Below are 18,643 nucleotides of genomic sequence, written 5' to 3'. Positions count from 1 at the left end.
AGGAAAGAAAAGCCAGGTGGAAAAGAAAACAAACTGTAACTAATTACTGTAACTCATAAACCAGCCTTCTATTAAAAAAAGTTGCAATCCTATTAAATTTCTGTTTTCCTCCTATGTAAGTATCACAGGATCCTTAGGGTGTTGCTTTTCCAGCTGGAAACCTCTGTGGCCAGTGGCACCTGTGCCTGAGTTTTGCTCAGGGCTGCTGGGCATGTTCCGCTCACTCAGCCTGGCAGGCTGCGCTCAGCTCACACTACCAGCCTAGATCCCATACCTGCCAAGGGTAAGCCAAGCACAGAGTGGCAAAGCGTGTGTGAGCGAGCACAGGGTCTGGCCACTGCACATAGCCAAGCATGCTGGCTGCAGTGGGGCAGGCAGCTCCAGGTTCTGGCACAGGTGCTGGCTCCCTGAGAGGCTGCGGCTGGACTAGGTATACCACAAGTGGCTTCCACAGCAGGAACCAGGGAACACTGTGGTGACCAGAAGCTTGGAGACACCAGGAACTGCAGAGCCCCAAAAAGGGTGTCACAGCCCTGGCTTAGGAAGCTCCTAGATCTGGGATCTCCAAAGGGCCGCAGCTCTTTTCTCCTTCTCTCTTCTCTTCTTCTCATTGCCTGCAACGTGGCAAGTGGGGATCATGTTTCAGCTCTGTGTTACAGCTCTTCCAGTCCTGCCATTCAGCAGGTCCAAAGTTCTTGTCCCACGTCTGGGAAGAATGAAGCACATGGAGAGGAGCTTCATTGAGTGACAGAAGAGCTCTCAGGACACTCGAAGTGGGTAGCTCCTTTCCACAGACAGTCATCCCAATGAGTGTCTAGTTCTCAGCAGAGAAGAGACCAGGAGTGGGTAGCTCTTCTTCACAAGGAGATTGTCCCAATGAGTTGAGAAGACCCAAAGTGGGTAGTTCCTTCCTGCAGCTGGTAGTCCTAACGTCTGTGTGAATCTGGCTGAGTTTGAAGTTTTTATGGGCTCTGAAAGTAGGAAGTGCATGCTGATTGGTCCATAGGCAGCCATGGGTAGGCTTGGAAAAGGCACCATAAGTTCTCACTCTGGTACACAGAACTGAGAGCCCAGCCCCCAGGCTTCAGGCATTTCCCGGCTTGAAGATGGGGTTTCACCCAGGACCCACCCCTTTCTACCCAGGAGCCTGTCTGCCTCCTGTCACCGTCAACATGCTGTCCATGGCACCCATGCTGTTCATGCTGAGGGGTGCCTGCAGGCCTGAGCTGAGCTGCCCTCAGCCCCCACTTCCATTTTCCTCCCACGCTCATAGGCACTCAAAGTCTGGAGGGGCTCACAGTGGCAGGGGTTGGTGTGTCAGTACTGTCTTGAGTGCACACACACTTTGCCAGGTTGTGACACTACCTGGGCTTAGTCACAACTTTGCTCTGCCCTGGAGCAGGTGCCGGGATGGGGGAGAGGCCAGAGAATGGGAGCAGGCACTTCCAAGCCTGTGGGGGCAAGGAGGCTTCCCAGGTCCCCAAGAGCACAGGGATGGCCAGGACCAGAGCCCGTGGCTGGGTGGCTGCAGTTGTGCCCAGAAGCACAGAGCTCCCACCCCACCAACTTGGTAGAGCACAGGGCTCCCACCTGTTCCCAGCCCTGACCGCTCCTCCCCCGTTGCAGCCAGCATCTTTGCAGCAGCTGCTACATATGGGCTGCTGTTGCCTTCATAAGCAAAACCTTAACTTTTAACTTCAGAGCACTGACTCCATTTCTCAGGAGTCTGCATCTCCTAAATGGCTATTCCCAGCTTTTTGCTTGAATAAACTCTTTAAACTGGATTCTGATCCTTTTGATTATCTCAGGTTGACAGACTTTCTTCCTCCAGTCTTATATTTTCTCCTTGCCATTCCATCTATACCACACCACTCCCACCAATTCAACCCATCCCACACCACTGCTTTAATAACAGAGCAGATCCACTCCAATCCATGGAGGACACATTCCAAGACCTCCAGTGGGTGCCTGAAACCACAAATAGTACTGAGCCTATGCATACTATGTTTTTTCCTATACATATCTGTAACATTTAACTTATAAATTAGACACAGTAAGAGGATAACCCAATAACTAATAATAGAACAATTACAATAATATACTATAACAAAAGTTGCATGAATGTGGCCTCTTGCTCTCTCTCAAAACATCTAATTGTACTTGTAATATTGTGAAATATTTATTTGGTTGGTTTTCCACCCAGTTTTCTGGGATACAACTTCTAAATTCCTTAGAATCTCCAAAGTGTTACTTCTTTGTAGGATGGGGGCTGGTCACCTGAAAGACCAATGCATGACTAGAGGGTTGGGACTTTTAGCCCCATCCCCCTAACATCCAGGGAGGGGAAATAGGCCGAATGTTAAGTTGACACCAATGGCCAAAGGTTTATTCAATTATGTCTATGTAATGAAGCCTCCCTAAACACTCATGAGGATGGGTTTGGAGAGCTTCCAGAGAGCTAAACACATGGAGGTTCCTGGAAAGGCATGGATGCTCTACACCTCTTCCCCTATACCTTGCCCCATGCATTCTTATGTGTTCTTGTAATACCCTTTATAATAAATGGGTAAGTGTAAGTACTTCCCTGAGTTCTGTGAGCCACTCCAGCAAACTAATCAAACCCAAAGGGGGAGAAATGGGAACCTAACTTGAAGTGGGTAGGAACAGAAGTTCCAGAGGCCTGAACTTGCAACTGGTATCTCAAGAAGGGGCAGTCTTGTGGGACTGAACCCTCAATCTGTGGGATCTGACACTATCTCCAGGTAGATAGTGTCAGAACTGAATTGAAGGACACCCAGCCAGAGTCTGCTGAAGAATTAATTGCTTGCTTGGCTGATCACACAAGTATTCTGTGTTGATTGTTACTGTGGTGTGAGAGCAGAGGAAAAACACATTGAGTGTGTTTCTTCAATTCACAATACTGAACTCACCCTTCTTGTGATGGTGTGAAATGATAAAATGCCTACAGGATGAGATGAACTGAGGTGAATGACATAGGCACTGTGACATAGTGTAAGGCTATGTCAGAAGCAGACATGACAATGTCAATGGTTGAAAGTCAGGAGCTGAGGATGTCGATGACTAATGAGAAGGAAGCATATACAGTGTGGATCTGCTGGACAAAAGGATGAATCGCATTCCAGGCAGGATGGCACAAGATTTCATCATGCTACTCAGAATGATGTGCAATTTAAAACTTATGAACTTTTTTTCTGGAATTTTCCATTTAATATTTTTGGGCCATGGTTGACCACTGGTAACTAAAACCACAGAAAGCAAAAGCATGAATGAGAGGCGGACTATTGTATTATAAAAAATTTGAATCTGGAAATGTCCTTCTGCAAAATCAAACCCTTCCTTGGTTCCTTGTTGTCAGGGTAAAGTCCAAACATAACATACGAGGTCTTCAGGATTTAGCCTCCCCTCCTCACTTCTACCCTCATTTCTCACTACACTCCTACATTATACTCTAATTACTCTAAATACATCTTGCTGTTTTATAGTCCTGCCTTTCCTCATGCTGCTCTCTGCCTGGGATGTATTTCACTTTTTATTCTCAATAGAGAATATACAATCGTTCAAGACTAGACTCAGGCAGCAACTCTTTTCTGAAGACTAACTGAATCCCTCAGGTAAATGGAACCATCTACTCTTTGATGCCCTCAACTTGGATCCACAAGTGCATCTACCTACTTACTACCAATTATACTTTACTATACTGTACTTATTTGTTTACACGTCCATGCCTGAATGTCAGCTTTTAGAAGGCAAAAATCTTGCCTTACTCAACTTGTATCTCCAAGATCTAGAACACAGAAGATGCTCAACAGTTAATCAATACATAAATGGAAGAAATAACAAAATCACAAGCTTTAAGGGAGCCAAAAAAGAAAAAATAGGTTGCTGCAGGAAGATAGACACACATACACTTTTTTTTTTTTTTTTGAGTCAGAGACTCGCTCTGCCACCCAGGCTGGAATGCAATGGCACGATCTCGGCTCACTGCAACCTCCGCATCCCAGGTTCAAACAATTTCCTGCCTCAGTCTCCTGAGTAGCTGGGATTACAGGAGCGTGCCGCCACGCTCGGCTAATTTTTGTATTTTTAGTAGAGACAGGGTTTCGCCATGTCAGGCTGGTTCTGAACTCCCAACCTCGTGATCCGCCCGCCTCACACATGCACTTTTCTAAAGCAACTATTTAATCATGATTCTAAGGAGTTGCTTTTTTGTATGTGCATGGAAAAGAAATACATTTGAGAAAAATAATATCTTACAAATGTATTGTGGAAACATAGGCTTGCTTCTTTCACTCCCCTAAGAAAAAGCAAGGATGGATCGTATCTTATTCATTTCTTCATCTTTACGGGCTAGCTCTGAGTTCTAGGGTATAGCAATCACACACATTTTGATGAAAGGAATGTACAGCATACAAACTACTTTTGAAACATTATCCAAATCTCAAAAGAAAAATGGCTTTCATTGTGATTAAAATAGTGCCTTTAGGGACGATGCAAAAGCTTTTTAGAAAGAAAACCTTTCCTCATCCTTTCTTTGTACTTCAGTTTCAACACCAAACTCATTTTCTTATTTCTCTACCTTATTCCTTGGTGATTTCTAATGTCATTTATCTAACTCAACTATCAAAATCTTACTGGCAGAAAGTAAAAAAAAGCCTAATAACTTTATCTCCTAAATCCTGAGAAAACTGCCTGATTCCCATTTTAGAGCAATCCCAACACCATCTTTTTCATGGAATCCTTTGTCAGGCTAGAAAGTAATTTTTAAAAAATCAAAAACCAGAAGAAACTCTAAATGCTAACAGGTATGATTTAATTATCAAGCAAATATAAAATCAAATTCATCTCAGTATTTTTAATACTGCAAATAATACACTGTTTAAGAATTTAAACATTGCATAGAATGAACCAATTACATATATTTTAACATCTTTTAATCGATCAGTGCCTAATTTGCTTAATAAGGGGAAACTTTTATTAAAAAGGGCTAAATTATACTGTGCTAAAACATAAAATAACCAATTTTTGAATTTCCCAACTATTATATAACACAAGTGGTTCCAAAAGTAATTTGGTTTCCCAATGATGTAAAAAAAAAACTAAAGCAATTCCCAGGTTTCTTCTCTTATTTTCCTATGTTCTTATCAATTAAACTGTCAACTGCTGAAGCAAACATCAAAGAGTATGTAAACTAAAGAATTTATCTCCTAAAAAGATTTTAAAATAATTTTGAAGAACAAATAACTTAGCTAAAATCTTAATAATGTTTTTAATTTAAAAAAAAAAAAACCTTTTCATGGGTATACTTTTAAATCCTGATATAGATTTTAACATTAAAAATAAAATGAGCCACAATACTGTTTATAAGATATCACAATATCTTATATTGAAAGCCCTCTTTTAGGAAGGCAAGGAAAACGAAACTACTGAAATCTAACCATAGCAAAATGTTTGACAGAATTCTAAATTGAAAGTTTATTTTGATGACTACTACTAATATTAATAATATATTCTGTTACTTTAAGAATGCCTTCTCTTGATTCAAAATGAGGCACATACATGGATGAGTATAAGCAATATATAAAGTATTAAAAATAACCCAAGATCAGATGTCATGATTTTACAAATTTAGAAATCAGAAAAGTACACTATCTAAATTCTGATTTCAGAACTCAAAAATGGCCAGTAAAGTTTATTTAAAATGTTTAAAGGACTCCTTGTAGTTAACAATTCAGAGGAAAATAAAATAGCTGCCTATTTTAAGATGTCACAAAAATAATTATATTAATAGTTAATAATTGCTTTATGGGTTATATAAAGAACATAAGAAAAGTATTTTATTACCTCATCAATGACAAGTGATTCTTTACATTCATGGTCAATGAAATAATTTATGATCATTTAAAGGTGTTTCAGTATTTTTAAAATGATATTAAAAAATTATATGTTATAGAAATACAATTTTCAATTTTCATAATATAGTATTAAATACTTATTCAAACTAAAGGATTATATTATGTGATCTAAAGGAACAGGTTAAAGTAAGTATTGTAATAAAAACAATTTCAATGTTTCAAATACGTTAAGAACTTTGGGGAGGGCAAATACTTATGTCCTCCGTTCTTAAGAATAGAAGTCACTTAATTTTGCACAATTGACCAGTGAAATAATTTGAGTATGAGAATGTTTAAATAGAGCTTTGCTCTTCATAGAAATAATTTCCTTAACAAATTCCTATGCCAATGACGAAATATAATTGTGGCAGATATTATTAAATATAAAAATTCTAAATAAGAATGCATGAAGAACTGCACATTAAAAAATATATCTAATTTTAAAACCATATTTCAATTATACAAAACCATAGGTCTTTAAACAGTGATTTAATATAAAATAAATTTAAAAGGTTATTGTTTAGAAGTACATCAGAAACAGAATTTTATAACTTACCTTTCCCTAAATCTATAATGCACATTATCTCAAACTGTTTCACTACTGTAAACTAAAAAACTGAAGTTAAAAATAACTTCACTTACTAGTGAAATAGAAGCTTGCGCTTCTTGTGCAAAACGACCTCAGAAATATATAGAAATCATAAATTTCTCCCTTTGTTGTGAGCAGCAAACTTTAAAACTACTCACTACTCATGAATGTCTAAAGGAGATTCATAGGAAAATGATAAAACCAATTTAGGTACTCACAGGACTAAAGAACTATTCATCATGCTGAACATCTCCAGTTATTTGCTCTGAGGTACTCTGGCTCTTGCTTTAAAAAAAACTGCCCAAAAAACAGTGTTATCTTTACCAAAAATAAATATATAAATAACTATGTCACCTGAGGCTAGGTGTGGTGGCTCATGCCTATAATCCCGGCACTTTGGGAGGCCGAGGAGGGTGGATCATCAGGTCAGGAGATCAAGACCATCCTGGCTAACATGGTGAAACCCTGTCTCTACTAAAAATACAAAAAATTAGCCGGGCATGGTGGCGGACGCCTGTAGTACCAGCAACTCAGGAGGCTGAGGCAGGAGAATGGCATGAATCCGGGAGGCGGAGCTTGCAGTGAGCTGAGATCATGCCACTGCACTCCAGCCTGGGCAACAGTGCGAGACTCCGTCTCAAAAAAAAAAAAAAAAAAATTATGTCACCTGAAGTCACAACAGCACAGCATTAAATTTTGATAGGCTACTAAAGTTGAAAATAACACATTGCTAAGCAAACTAAAGCAAAAAGGAAATGAAGAAATAACCTACATACTCAGCAATTCATAACACCAACATTTCTGATACAGTCAAGAAAACTGTATGCTAATGAAATAATTAATAGTATTAGACACCTATAGAGTGGAAAGAAGACTCTGTATAGTCATGTTAGTAATAAAATCCACTAAATAGTAGTATTTTCTTATGTGATTCCATGTTACTCTCAAAGAAAATATTACTTCCTTTAAATTAATATAACCACTACTGAAACTTACTTGACAAATCACTATACAAGCATAATATTGCACCAAGGTTATTACTGTATTATTTTTCTTTTGGGACAAAGTCTCATGCTGTCACCCAAACTGGAATGCAGTGGAATGACCACAACTCACTACAGCTTCGATCTCCCTGGCTCAAGCGATCCTCCTACCCTCAGTCTCCCAAGTAACTGGGACGACAGGGTGTGCCATCACACCTGGCTAATTTTTAAATTTTTTGAAGAGACGAGGTTTTGCCATGTTGCCCAGGCTGGCCTCAAACTCCTGGGCTCAAGTAATCCTCCCGCCTTAGCCTTTCAAAGTGCTAGGATTACAGGCATGAGCCACTGCACCCAACCACCAAGTTTATTTTTAGTGGTTTAAAAGATGTTAAAATTGAAGTTTGAGGCATCTAAACCACAAACGCAGAATTAAGCTACTAGAAAAACAAGACTGTGTTCTTCATATTGAAAATATTTCTAAAAACATATACCTATCAAATATGTTGTACTTTATATGAAAAATGGCAGTACTGACACACTACCATCCATTGATTCATTCACCTCATCAACCATTTACTGAACATCAGTGAAGCAAGTACTGTGTGCCAAGTGCTAAAGATAAAGGGGTGAGCAAAACAAAACAATTCCCCATGTATTTCCTAGAATCTAGTATCTAATTACACTTATAAGTGTAATGAAGTAAAAGTAGGGGACACTATAAAAGGGACCTGTTTCCTTAAGGAAGTAACATTTAAATTAAGAACAAAAGGATTATTAGCTCAGCTAGCTAAGCTGGGAAAACTGAAGCTTGTGCATGTGTTTTCATTCTTAGAATGAAAGGTGAACAGGGAATAATAATGACAGCAGGCCATCATGGGTGAAGTGCAATGAGAGACTCCAGGGTTAGCAGGGGTTAGATTAGGTAGGACCTTGAAGGTCATACTGACAATTTTCTATGTTGTCCTAATGGAAAACCTTTGAAAGGTTTTAAGCAAAGGAGTGCCAAGATCAGGAATGACTATTCATTCTAATTGCTCTATGGAGACTTGGGTAGCGCGGAATGGCAGAATAAATGCAGGTGTACCAGACAGAAGATGAATAAAGTAGTTTAGTGACAGAGATGGTAGTCACTTGGACTATGTGACAGTGATACAGGAGCATGTCAACTCAAGATACATCCTGGAGGTAGAAGGAAACAGGCTGATGATTGATTGGATCACCAGAAGGGGTGAAGCACAAGTTCTTGGCTTAAGAAACTTTCGACAGTCAGCCAAAAACTGAAAATTATTTCTAAAGCAGATCAATTATATCAATATATGACTCCCTATCCACAAAGTCTATGGGATTAGGAAAAGATTTATGACTAACTCTAGTAATGTGTACAACCAAGTAACTGGGCTCATGGAGAGAGTAATGGTATTTGGGACAGGGTAGTGGGAGAATGATGAGTTTTAAAGCCAAAATTAATTGCGAAAGCAAGAGAACATTTAGAGGCTTTCCTTTTTTTTCCCTTTTCATTTTTTCCCTTATATTTCGTTATTCTATATGGCATATGCCCACTTTACCTATTTCAGTCCCAAGGAGAAATCTTAGATTTACTTAATTGCTTTGTTCCCCCTACATCGTTGTCATTCTCTATGCCCTGTAACTTCAGTCCACCTGACTTCTAGACTAGAGAGCCAGGGTAAACACAGTATTTCTAGCATTTCACCTTCCAATGCCCCACAATTCACATGAAATGTCATCTTCTTTCTGTAGTTCTGTAGAAGACAGCATGGAACAGGGGGACTCTGTAAAAAAAAAAAAAAAAAAAGAGGAAAGAAACAAAAAGAAAAGGAATCTCAACCTGGAAGAGATATTGAAACACCGACTAATTCATATCTCATTTTTGTAGATTAGTAAACTTACCTGAAAAAGGTAAGAAACTTCTCTAAGTTCACAAAATTAATGGCAGAGATGAGACTAGATTTTGTTTTCAGATTTTGCATCTACTGCTTTCTCTACTGTATTTCTGTCAGTATACATATTTTAATTTTTTGTTTCAAGTTTCCAGGGTACATAGATAAGTGATTTAGTAGTGATTTCTGGGATTAGGGTGTACCCATCACCTGAGCAGTGTACACTGTACCCAATATGTAGTCTTTTATCCCTCAGCCCCCTCCCACCCTCTTAATCTGTTACTATTATTATGATTTATTATTTATTATTATTATTTTGCAGAGACGGGGTCTCCCTATCTTGCCTGCCCAGGCTGGTGTCGAACTCCTGAGCTCAAGCAATCCTCCTGCCTCAGCCTCCTATTACAGGTGTGAGCCACTATGCCCGGCCTTGTTACTGTTTTTAAATCTATTTTGTATTCTTGACAAATTGGCCTCCCAAATTTCACAATACCCTAAAAGATTTTCAATGGTATTTTGAAGCTCCAAATAATGTTCCTCAATTCCCAGATGACTACTTCCTTCAATAAATATTTACAGATTACATATTATAGTTAAAATATAGAAAGTGAAAGGAATAGAAAAGTAAAATAGCTTCACCAACCAGAAGCTTACAAAATAATCAGGAAGCAAAAATATGTAACAAAAAATGTAAAACAATAAAAATGAACATATAGCTAAGGTCTAAAGTAGACTAAGGTAAATTATTATGCATTTGAGAGAATGAAATCAAAACAAGCCAAAGAGGTTAAAGAAAGGCAGTAATTCAGACCGTTGCATCCAATAAGTTAACTAGCTAGCCACAGGTGGCTAAATTAAAACGAAGTAAATAATTTAAAAATCAGTTCCTCAGTCACACTAGCCACATTTCAAGTGCTCAATAGCCATACTGGACAGGGTAGTTACAGAACACCACCTCCACTGCAGAAAGTTGTATTGGACAGCACTGACGTCCATCACAAACAAAATGGCATGGACAGAGGATATTTTAAGTCGAGAATAAGAGAGGAAAAATAAGGACACTTGCTTGAAAGGAAAACAGAAGTAGGAATAAACGATTTTTTAAAAAGTAATCAAATTGAAGATTTTGAACTTTGGTAGTCAATGAGGAACAAATAAGTCTTCTTAAAAAGGAGTAAAAGGGCTGGGCACGGTGGCTCATGCCTATAATCCCAGTGCTTTGGGAGGCTGAGGCGGGTGGATCACCTTACGTCAGGAGTTCGAGACCAGCCAGGCTAACATAGTAAGACCCCCGTTTCTACTAAAAATACAAAAAACAAGCCAGGCTCGGTGGCACAAGCCTGTAATCCCAGCTACTTGGAAGGCTGAGGCAGGAAAATCACTTGAATCTGGGAAACGAAGGTTGCAGTGAGCTGAGATCACATCATTGCACTCCAGCTTGGGTAACAAGAGTGAAATCTGTCTCAAAAAAAAAAAAGAGTAAAAGATGACAAACATTTGATCTTAAAGAGATTTTAATGTGTATTATGGAGTAAATGTGGAATGACTAAAGAGAGTAAACCACTGGGTTATAGGGTATATACACGCATACATACATACAGCTTTAGTTAATATTGTCAAATAGTTTTCAAAGTGCTTGAACTAATTTATACCCCCATCAGCAACTTATGAGAGTTCCAGCTGTTTGACATTCTCGGTAACACTTGGTATTACACACAAGTAATTTGAGGATCGAAGCAAGACTAACCACATTTCATTCTAAAGTTTCATCTAGTCTACTAAAATTTTTAATTTCTAAAACCTTTGGTCATAAATAAAAATAATAAAATATTAAATGTATTACTCTTGATTGAATCCTTTTTAGGAAATAAACAATGTGGAGGTAAAGCATCCTACATGTCACAAAAACAGTTATTTCCTACATCCTGTAATACGAGAATTCTATAAACTCAAGAATTCCAAGATTGGTCTAAACAATAGGATCAACAAAATGCACACTTACATTGATTCATCTCTTGTACAAGTTTAATAAAGAAATAGTAATTTTTAAATACTACTTTGTAGACATACATAAAATCACAACATTAATCACAATTTTGAATGAACTTTAAAAACTTACAAAATCACCTCTATTATGTTTGATTTTTAGCTACATCCTCACCTTTGTACTGTTTCTTAACATCACAGATGAAAGAAAATAAAAAATATAGAGAAAGTGGGAAGTATATTATTATCTTAGTTCTATTTCCCCATTTGGACATAGAAATGCTATGCCAAATCAAATCAGTGAGAAAAATCAACTCACATCTTATTTGGGTGTCACAACCATCCCATTACATGCCCATATTATTATATCTTTTTGTCCTGTTTTTTGGGGGAAAAAAACATACAGATTTTATTGAGGTATTAAGTGAGGCACAACATACAGCATGTGGCAGGCAGAATTCTAAGATGGCCGCATGATATCCAGTCCCTAGCACTATTCCTATGATTATATTACATGTTAAAAGAGGTTTTAAAGATATAATTATGGTCAATTATCAGCTGACCTTAAAATCGGGAGATTATATGGGTGGGCTTAATCTAAACACATGAGACCTTTGAAAGTGAAGCTTTCTCCAGCTGACAGCAGAGAAAGGAGGCAAAGATTTGAAGCATGAGGGAGATGTGGCAGCTACTGCTGGCTTAAAGATGGAGGGAACCTGAAAGCAGTTCTAGGAGCTAGAAACCTTTTTCTGACACCCAGGAAGAAGACAAGAACCTGGACACCAGGAACAATAATATTAAATCCAACAAAAAACTTACTCTGGCTAACTACTCTCCTTAAATTGGGATTCTGTTATTATTTCATATATGTCTGTATTATCAAAATTCTTCCAAAATTTCATTTTGTCTTCACAGTCCAAGAGAAACAATTCACAATTCATTGAAGAATTATAACCATCAGGAAAAATAGAATCTGCCTCTGTACTTATTAGATATGAAAAGGGAAGCTTAAGATTGTACAACTACAAGGAACCTGAATGAGCTTGTAAGCTGATTGTTCCCCAGAGCCAACAGAAAAGAAATGTAGCTGTCACTGCCATAATTTTGGACTTCTGAGTCCCTATGCAGATAACCCAGCCAAGTCTACTCATACTTCTGACCTACAGGACTGTAAGATAATTAACAGAGATGTTTTAGCCTGCTAAATATGTAGTAATTCATTAAGCAGTGATAGAAAACTAATGCACTGCACATACTGGTATAAAATTTGATTAGGTTTAAAACAGTTTTAACATGGCTTAATACTGTGAAATCATCACAATCATCCCCCAGATTTTCTCTGTGCCCCGTTGTAATCCCTTCCTCCCCTCATGTTTCCAAGGACCACTGACCTTTCTGTTACCGTAGATTAATTTGCTTGCTGAATTCTATATAAATGGATTCACAGAGTAGTAACTATTGTCTGCCTTCTTCTGTTCAGCCTAATGATTGAGATGCTTCAGATTCATCCATGTTGTTGCACTTGTTTATGGAAATTTGGGTAATATTCCGGTTTTGATTATTATAAATAAAGTAACTTATGAACATTTTATACAAGTCTCTGTGTGGATGTTTTTGTTTTTCTTGGGTAAATACTTAGGAGTGGAATGGTTGGGTTATATGTTTAGCTTTGTAAAAAACTACAAAATTGCTTTCCAAAGCAGTTTAACCATTTTACATTTCCACCAATAGAGTTCTAGGTGAAGATAGGGAGCCAGGAAACAATAATGGCAAAATAGTTAAACCAAATCTACCGTTCTGGTTTCTGTTCCAGTTTGACCTTATGGCAAATAAAAAGAATAACTAGCTGTACAATGTCCAAAAAGAAAGCTTAAGACTGATTTAGTAAGAGCCCTAATATTTAAAAGAAGCCAAAGATTAAATCTATCTATGTTGATTTCTCACTACATTCTCACCCAAACTTGGTATAGTCAACCTTTTTAATTTCAGTCAATCTAGTGCATGTACAGTGGTAGCTCATAATTTTAATATGCATTTTTCTATCCTGCTTAAAGCTAACACAAGGCTGGGCACAGTGGTTCACACCTGTAATCCCACTTTGGGAGGCTGAGGTGGGAGGACTGCTTGAGCTCAGAAGTTCGAGACCAGCTTGGGTAACATAGTGAGAGCTGGTTTCTACAATGTGCTGCTACATTCCAGCCTGGATGACACAGCAAGACCCATCTCAGGAAAAAAAAAAAAAAAGCCAACAATAGGAAAACTTGGATTTGTGTGTGTGTGTGGTAATTTGAGGTTTATGCTATAAACCTGGATTTAAACAAACTCAATTAGAATGAACAGAATATTATAAAACATTTGATAAGAGGGACTGCGCTTATATTTAAATGTGACAATAATATATATAAGTTTGTTTTAAGTAGGGAGAGGAAGAGTTGAGGATACATTTGGAGTGAAAATTAGAGGGATTCCTTTGAGTTCCAAAAGTAAATTTCAGGAGAAGTTGTGAACTCTCCTTTTCTATACCTGAAAAAATGTTAGAGGAAGTGAGGTTCGACAAACTATTTGAATGATGACAAGGAAGATGGACTGACAGGCAAAGACTTAAGTCTGTTTTTTCTAAGTTTACTTTTTTCCAACATAATTTTCAATGTTTTTATTTTGTGGTCTATACACCTAATATAATACAATATCATATGAATTACAATGATGTGAATGAACACTCCTAAAGAACATTCTAAAGTACCTAACAATATCATATAGAAACACAGGACTTAAAAATAACTTTTAATATCAAAGTGGAAGAGGATGAAGCAAGTAATTTATTGATTTCCTTTAGAAAAGAATTCTAAAGGTAATACCTAAAATATATTAATACATGCATGGTTTGAGCCAGGACAGTAATTGCATATTATAAAAAGGTACCTTAAGAGAAAGATATAAAAAGAAAGTTCCACAAAATTTCACTTGATTGAATTTCCATACAGAAGCAATGAGGATAAAAATAGTTGTTCCCTGGCCGGGCGCGGTGGCTCAAGCCTGTAATCCCAGCACTTTGGGAGGCCGAGATGGGCGGATCATGAGGTCAGGAGTTCGAGACCATCCTGGCTAACACGGTGAAACCCCGTCTCTACTAAAAAATACGAAAAACTAGCCGGGCGAGGTGGCGGGCGCCTGTAGTCCCGGCTACTCGGGAGGCTGAGGCAGGAGAATGGCGTAAAAACCCAGGAGGCGGAGCTTGCAGTGAGCTGAGATCCGGCCACTGCACTCCAGCCTGGGCGACACAGCGAGACTCCGTCTCAAAAAAAAAAAAAAAAAAAAGTTGTTCCCTACACTTCACAATTTATCCATTATCATAAACATTTTAATAAACATGATTATAAAGATTATAAACTTTTCTATTAATAAAATTATCCAAACTATACACCTGAATATAATTACCTTTGATTGATAATTTACTTTATATGGGAACAAACAAACATACCACAAACTTCGAAATATTGCAAGAGTCATTTGAAGATTTTAAATATTTTTCAGCCATGGTTTATACCTTTATTGCACTAAAAAAAAAAAATCAGAGAATTTGGATAAAAATTGAAATGCAAAGACTAAAAGGATCCAAAGCCTGGATCTTATGTAAATTCGTCCTTGGTGAAAGTCAGGCACACGTAAAAAATTCTGCTAAGAACATCCTAACGCCAAATAAGACATAAAAGGATATAATATGCTGAAATTATACATAGGATAGCTAGTATTAATGAAATAGATACTTTTGAAAGAGATACCTTCACAGTGGATGACTTCCAGCTAGGGCATGCAAAAGTAATGAACCAGGTGCTCCTAATACCCCGAAATAACCAGACTCTTTACATATTTTCAGTTTTGTCTATAGAGTAAATCAATATAGATTTACTTAATCTATAGTTCTCCCTAAGTATCAGGGCTCTTATTAATTCAATAACTCTTAAGCATTATTTTTGGCCTCGATATATCAATATACCATCACAACATACACCTAAGTATGCTTTTTATCTGCTATAAGCACAAACTGGAACAGAAACTAAAAAGGTAGATTTGGTTAAACTGTTTTGCCATTATCATTTCCTGGTTTGGAATGAAGTTAAGAGAGTTCTTTGAGAGCAAATCTAGGATCAATAGCTTAAAGTGATGAGAAGACATTTAATTTGAACAGAAAAAAATATTTTTATATCAGACATTTCTAATAAGGAAATTATTTACCCCTAGAAGAGATGTTTTTACTAGATTACAGGTTGGACTACATTATTTCCAAAGTGCCTTCTTGTTTACCATCTTATATCATATAAAACGGGAATTTTAGGGAATGAGGAACCCTCACATGAGCTTCTTTGACCCTAAGATAAAATAAGTGAATAACTCACTCAGGTGACTTGTCTGAGTCAATGTTATACTCCATAAGCATAGTAATTTTTTTTAAAAAAAGATATGATTCATGTTGGAGTTAAGAGTGAAGATTAGAACCAGCTACTATTCTATTTAGAATGGATGTCTACTTTCTTCCCTATCTAGCTCAATCCAATTAATCCTTCAATGTCCAGAACAAATCCTTCCTTCACCATGAAAACCTTCTTAATATACCCAGTTCATGGTGAGTTAGTCCTTCCTCTGAATTCAGAGTTCTATTCTCTATGCCAGTAATTATTATTATTAACCAAATAGCCATTTACTGCATCGTGATCTTTCTTGAACTGTTTCTTACACTATTTCAGTTTTCCATGCTTACATCTTGTCTATTCAGTCATACCATAAGCTCCCTGAAGACAGGGATCATATCTTATATTTCTCTGTATGTCCCATAGCAACTAATAACATTTTGTGTTTTGACTATTCAGAATTGGTTGAATAAGAACAGAAAATTACAGATTACTTTGAAAACTGGGGAAGGCAAATTTGGGAGATGCAAGCATAAGAAAAGAAAAAAGAGCAAATAAGTAAAAATAATACACAGGTTAGTAGCTAGAGTCAACCCTGCATTAGGAAACAAAAACAAAAACAGAAAACAGTCTGTTGAGTTAAAGACAGTAAGGTTCTGGACCAAGCTCCATGTATACTTAAGATGAGAACCATTGATATAGGGGATAACTGTGTGACACTGCCAGAATCTGAGAAAAGGAACATTATCACTGAAGTGAAGTGACATTACAATATTTTTTCCACACCTTTAATTTTATCTTTGGCACCTGAAAGAGGTCTTCAAATAGCAACTCCAACTGACACCAGATGGTACCTGTTGGAGCCTAATGCCGGGCTACGGCCAGCAAACCAAATAAACATCACTATTCATAAGACCACAGTTAGAAGTTGAGCATCCCTTATCTGAAATGCTTGGGACCGGAAGTGTTTCCAGTTTCAAAAACATCTGAATATTGCACACATGTAATGAGATCTCTTGGGGATAGGACCCAAGTTTAAACATGAAATTCATTATGTTTCATATATACCTTATACACACGGCCTGCAGGCAATTTTACGTAACACTTTAAATAATTCTGTGCATTAAAGTGTTTTTAAGTACCTACATGTGAAATTTTCCACTTGTGATGTCATGTTGGTGCTCAAAATGTTTCGGATTTTGGAACATTTCAGATTTTGGATTAGGGATGATCAACCTGTACCTTGGGAAGCATCTATTTCTTTAACACAGCTCTAAAAGAACCATGGCTTCACCAATTTTTCAACTCCTATTTAGTATATAAAATACCCTTTTACATTCAAAAATACCAACTTGAAAGTTTTATCTAGTTAGAATAAGTCTAATTTAAAAACAGAATATACACTTTCATCATACACAAAATTATATTTAAAATGTTAGTTATACTTGTTATATCACAGTATTTTATAAAACAGTATAGTAAGAAAAATAGCTGATTTAAAATCAAGTGTCTAATGAAAACTACGAGCCAAGGAAGAATAATATGTTAGCTAACTGCTGGACGGACTAAAAATAATGGGAAAATCAGATATAGGACTCTTTGAGGAGCACCTATAATTTACCACTTAAGAATTGATGAGGATCTGGGTTTTAGCCTGTTGGTAGTCAGAAATAAGAGAAGAAAAATCGTTAGATACAGAATAAGACAGGTTTTGAGCCTAGGAGAGTATGCCACCTTTAACTGAAATGAAAAAAAATTGAGGAGCTAGTTCCAAACCTATTGTAAAACCAACAATGTTTTCTAATCCTGTCCCTACACACTTAATTTTTAAAAGTAGAAGATGCTTTCAAGACCATTCCACTTTTATTAGTATATAACTTTTGAAGCAGAAATGAGAAGTAGCTTTAAATTGACACCTGCTATCAGGAGTTGCTACTGAGATACATTACTTCTTAATTTTATCTTGAAGATTTTAAAGATTTTGCAGCCGTAGCTTCCACTGCAACTTTATTCCAAAAGCTATCATCAACAGTTGTTTTAACATGCTGATTTCTCCAACACTGTTTAAAATTGAGAACAAAAATAATATCCAACATTTATTATTTCTTGTTTCTCATACTCAAAGAACCTACCTTTTTCCTTGAATAATTAGAACAATGAAATATGAGGCCTAAGGAGTAATTTAAGTTTAGCCAATTACTTTTAATTATAATAGGAGAGGATCACTATAGCAAAACCCTCATTAATCACACTCTACCAATTATGAATTTCAAATTACCTAGATGAAATAAATGCAATTCTTGCTTACCCAAAAGTCTGAAACATTTTTTCATTAAAAAAAAGTTACCTATCGCTACTAAAGATGTATCTGACTGGAAAATCTTTAGCTGTAAAAACTAAGGCTCAATAAATCAGTAAGTCCTCTCAAGGTGTCTTCCTCCAACTTCTAAGTTCAGAAGATAAAAAGCAGCATTCTAAATTCATTAATTCAACACATATTTTAAGTACCTTTTTACTTATGTTATAGTCTTTTACTCATGATGCACTGTTTAACTGTACTAAACAGCGTATTACATTTTCTACCAACTAACCTCGTTTTACTCATTATCATCATCTTATTTAGAAGAAAACATATGTTCTTAGGAGGGAGGTACTAACTAAAGTTTCATTTAACTAGCAATGAAACTCATCCAAAAATCCTACCAACTGTTGGATAAATTTGGCTATCCCTCTTTCTTCCACATACTGATCCCCTGAATAAGCTCATTATACTCACATGAGCCTCTTAGATAGCAGTGGACCATTCTTGAGTCAAGAGTACCTCATTTTACTAGATTAAACTTTACTTGTCCAGATATTTTTACAT

The 18,643-nt window shown here is 36.9% G+C and overlaps 1 protein-coding gene across 3 annotated transcripts in view; it reads right to left on the bottom strand.

The window, feature by feature from the left end:
• WASF1 (WAS protein family, member 1) overlaps positions 1-18,643 on the bottom strand; it is an 88,457-nt gene that overhangs the window by 49,582 nt on the left and 20,232 nt on the right. Inside the window, exon 2 of one of the 3 annotated variants that reach the window (XM_011970645.1) lies at positions 17,727-17,837. The exons of the other annotated variants lie outside the window; for them this stretch is intronic. The gene's annotated coding sequence lies outside the window, so the exon portion shown is untranslated. The remainder of the gene's footprint in view (positions 1-17,726; positions 17,838-18,643) is intronic. 3 annotated transcript variants of the gene reach the window in all.

The sequence above is a fragment of the Mandrillus leucophaeus genome, unplaced genomic scaffold (assembly GCF_000951045.1).
Source record: "Mandrillus leucophaeus isolate KB7577 unplaced genomic scaffold, Mleu.le_1.0 Scaffold96, whole genome shotgun sequence".
In the NCBI taxonomy this organism is placed as follows: domain Eukaryota; kingdom Metazoa; phylum Chordata; class Mammalia; order Primates; family Cercopithecidae; genus Mandrillus; species Mandrillus leucophaeus.
The sequence above is the reverse complement of the archived record's forward strand: the minus strand, read 5'-3'. Positions and strand labels throughout refer to the sequence as shown.